This window comes from Pistacia vera, unplaced genomic scaffold (assembly GCF_008641045.1).
Source record: "Pistacia vera cultivar Batoury unplaced genomic scaffold, PisVer_v2 Contig99, whole genome shotgun sequence".
NCBI classification, from domain to species: domain Eukaryota; kingdom Viridiplantae; phylum Streptophyta; class Magnoliopsida; order Sapindales; family Anacardiaceae; genus Pistacia; species Pistacia vera.
In genome coordinates this window covers 6517-10736 of record NW_022196878.1, presented here as the reverse complement: position 1 = coordinate 10736, position 4220 = coordinate 6517, and positions in this window count along the sequence as shown.

The window sequence follows — 4220 nt, the reverse complement described above, 5'->3', positions numbered from 1 at the left end:
GAATATTGTGTGTCACTATGAAATTCCTCATACCCTCATCTCGGATAATGGGAAACAGTTTGACAACAAGGAATTCAAACAGTTTTGTGATGAGCTGGGCATCCATAAAAAGTTTGCCTCGGTAGCAAGGCCACAAGCAAATGGCCAAGTTGAAGCTGTCAACAAAACCATCAAGCACACTTTGAAGGCCAAACTTGACGCAGCCAAAGGGAATTGGGCTGACGACCTCCCCGAAGTCCTATGGGCGTACAGAACAACTCCAAGGACCTCCACCTTAGAAACACCTTTTTCGCTAGCATACGGATGCGAAGCGATAATCCCTATAGAGATGGGAATTGGTTCGCTTCAGAGGGACTTGTATAATGAGGCCGACAACGAAGCACTTATGAGAGCAAGCCTAGACCTTGTTGAAGAACATCGCGGTAAGGCATCACTAACGATAGTAGCCTACCAGCAACGCGCGAAGAGGTTCTTTGATTCAAAGGTCAGGTGAAGAGACTTTCAAGTCGGCGACCTTGTGCTAAAGGAAGTTCTTCTCGGTACCAGGGAACCAAGTACGGGAGTGTTAGGACCGAACTGGGAAGGTCTATACTGCATCGACAAAGTGATAAGACCGGGGACTTATCATCTCAAAAGGCTGAACAGTTCTAAGGTACCCCGAGCTTGGAATGCTGAGCACCTTCGACCCTACTATCAGTAATTCCAGACTCAGTTTTCCTTGTAAATTAACTTGCAATTTTTGTAAATAATTTCCTCGTAAAGTATCATTTTGTTCGCATGTAATCTTGTTCGTGTGAATGTATTATGTCATTACACTTGTTTCAATAAATGTAAGCAATTAGGAAGCACTCATGTATAATAAAGCGAACAGAAAATTGTAAAGGAAAAAATGTATTTCATTACTGTGTAGTATAGCAGGCAAAAAGACGTGATTACAAGACCTAATCTGGCCCCTAGGTAGGCCGACCTCCTTGTCCTAGGGCTGGTTAGCTGAGGGTTTGTCCGTGGCGTGTCCCGAACCTTCTGCTCGGAAGGCCACCGCTTCATCATCCTCCCATGCCATGGACATAAGTGTGTCTTGCCAGTCTGCCAGGAGGTCGGACATGTCAAGTAGTAGATTCTTCGGTCGCAGGGCATAAATACAATCGATTGCCCATTCGGCAGCCTTCTCCTCGACCTCCGCCGCCTGATCCTGCACCTCTTGCGTTAAGGAGGCAACTCTTTCTTGACTTTTCTGAAGTTCAACTTCAAGAGCTTGCCATTCCTTTTCGGAGGCGTCCCTCTCTTGCTCTGTTCGTAAGACCTGCAGAGAGGTCGCTTTGAGCTCTTGGCCCTTCTCCCTGGCCTCCTTGGAGAGTTTAGCTATGGTCCTTTGTAGCTCTTTTACTTCCTCTCCCTGCTTCTCGAGCTGCACTTTCTGGAAATCCACCATGCGAAGATCCGCGTCTCTTTCGTTCAGATACCTGTTCGCGGACTCAGAAGACAGGTTTCTTTTTGTTTCGGCAGCTTCCAGGCTTCGCTTGAGCACTGTGTTCTCTTCCTTCAGAGCAACGCCTCCCTTCGCGGCTCCCAGTTGGACCTTTTCCATGGACATTCGCATGGAAAGAAGAGCCTGCGAACAAAGAAAGAAAAAGTTAGCTGATCAAAAAAAGCTAAGGGAAGTCCTCGCCGAGGACAGTTTGCTCACCTTGCTCAAGTGTTGGACCGATGTGGACATGAGGTCCACGTCGCTGGAACTTGCAAACTGCTCGAAAGATTCCGATAGTCCGCATTCCAGCAGGGCGTATACCATCGGCTGTAGGTACTTTGGTAGGTTCCCCAGCGAGTCCAACACTGGGGTACCCTTCTTCGGGCCTCAGCAGTCGTAGTGTCGTCCATAGGCGCCTTGCCCGACTTACTCGCGTCTGGCCGCAACCTCTTTAATTGGTTGCCCTCAGATTCGGTCTTTGATTCTTCGACCTGAATCTGTCTCCTCTTCTTTCACTAGGCCGTTGTCTTTAACCTCGGCCGAGCAGGAGACTACTCGGAAGCCTTCATTTTTTATATTGGTAGGTCCTCTGATGGCTGCGCCTGAGGAGTCTTGGAAGGTTGTGTCGGTGGGCTCGATGTCTTGCCTTCAGTCGGTTGAACTGTCGAAGCAGCTTCGGCTGCTTTGGCTTTCTTTGTCTAAGGCAAAGTGACCTGCCTTCGTCGCGGCTGCTCTGACTCCTTCGGAGGCATGGTCGCTGCATGCAAAACATCGTTAGCAAAGTATCTCAGTTCACGACCGGAAAGGGGTCAGTTAGCAAGACTTACTCAATAGGGCCTCTAGTGACGCGTTTGCGTTGAAGAAACCGTATTTCCGCAAGCTCGCGGTCGTCACGAGTTTCTTCACGTCGCGCTGATCCTTTGGTTAGGAGCCGAAATGCACGATCCTACGTCTATTGAAGAGCAGCCCTAGGTCGGTCATCTTGTTAACTGTCAGAAAGAAACCAGGTCGTTAGAAAAGCACATTTCAAAAAAAAAAAAAAAAAAAAAAAAAAAAAAAAAAAAGGGCCTACTCGGATCCTGGAAGCAGCAATGGCCATCATAACGAAAGAAGAAAAACTTCGTTTCGTAGGCACCCGCGTTACTCGTATAGCTGTGTATCTCATCGGCGATAGTAGGTCGCCTAGACAAGTAGTAAGAATCCTTGTCCTTACTCTTTTTCAAATAATAAGAGCAGCCGACCTCCATAGCGGTTAGCTTGCCCAGTCCGTTCTCTTGGCACGCGATATATATTGCAACAGCAATGACGTATGCGTTTGGGATCAACTGCATCGACGCAACCCCAAAGTGGTCCAAAAGCGACCTGATAAAAGGGTGGAAGGGGATCAGTCCCCCACCCTTGATCATCTCCTCAGAGACTGCGGCCAGACCACTTAGCGGGTACCGCGATGAGTGCGCCACATCAAGGAAAGCATCCACCTCAATAGCGTATTGCTTTATTACCTTCTCGAGCTCCTCCCCGGTGAGCACCGAGAAGACCTCGATAGGGATGTTTGGAGCACCCTGTGGGGGCGAATTGATTCCCTATTCGGATTTGGTTGTTGAGGGGTCCATTTTGCCGGTCTGCAAAAGTGACAAGCAGAAGTGTCATTTAGCCATCGTACGCTATTTCATACAATGATGTGGGAGGAAACAAACTCCCAAAATCCCAAAGGAAACCCTAATGGCATGATTCAAGCCACTATTCAGGGCTTGAACCAGACCTAAGCATCTCGTCTCCAATAGGCTACCGAAAGATAGACATCACTCAACCATGGAAAATAACGAAACAGAAACAGGGAGAAACTCTTACTGTATGGAGTGTGAGAATGACTTCCACTTCGAATGCTCGAAAACGCTAGTTTGAAAGGCAGAAATTCCAAGTTTACGCAAATCTTTTACTCTCTAAGAAAAAAGGCTCTGGTAACATTGCCTGAGAATGACTCGAGGTTTTTATAGCGTATGAATCGGCGCTTGGGTTTCTCAGAATCGAAACGACGTTTGGACAGCAAAAGTTTCTCACCATTGATCACAGCCATGTGTCGTGCATCAGCAGGGAAGAGTGAGCGTCACGACTAGATAAAGTCAGACCTTCATCTCTTCCGTTGAAAAGCCCAAATGACGGTCATTCTCTCTTTCTCAGAGCATTAATTGCGTTTCAAATCCATATTTAATGCTCTGGTAAAGGGCGTTGTTCCAACGTACTGCGTATTCAATGTCCTGATAAGGCATACCGTGTCAGCATACAACACATTTAATGCATCTGCCTGGCACTTATCACGCACAGGGCACGTCTGTCAGCACAGGGACTGCTTCATTAAATGTACCCATGGCAAAAGGACAATAAGTGACGTCTGACGAAACCAGGTCGTTCGTCCCCTGCAAACAATGAACATGCGAGGTCGTTCTAAAAAAAGTTCCATCCCGACCTACTTTTAGGCAGGTCAGGATTTCCAGAATTTCCAGAATTTCTAGAATCTCCAGGAATCATCCAATTGCGGCATGACTTATAGTTTCCAAGGTTCGGTTCTCAAACCTTAAAAACAAGGGGACTTTTGTTATGCTTGGGAACTTAGGGCTGACGTGGCGCCCAGTTAAGTGTGCAAGGTCAGACCTCGAGAAGAGCCTACTGCCATTCTGACGTAGCTGCTTCGTGTGATCATGGTGGCACCCACAGCTTGCTTCCGTCAGAGTAATGGGTGCACGTCAGGCCA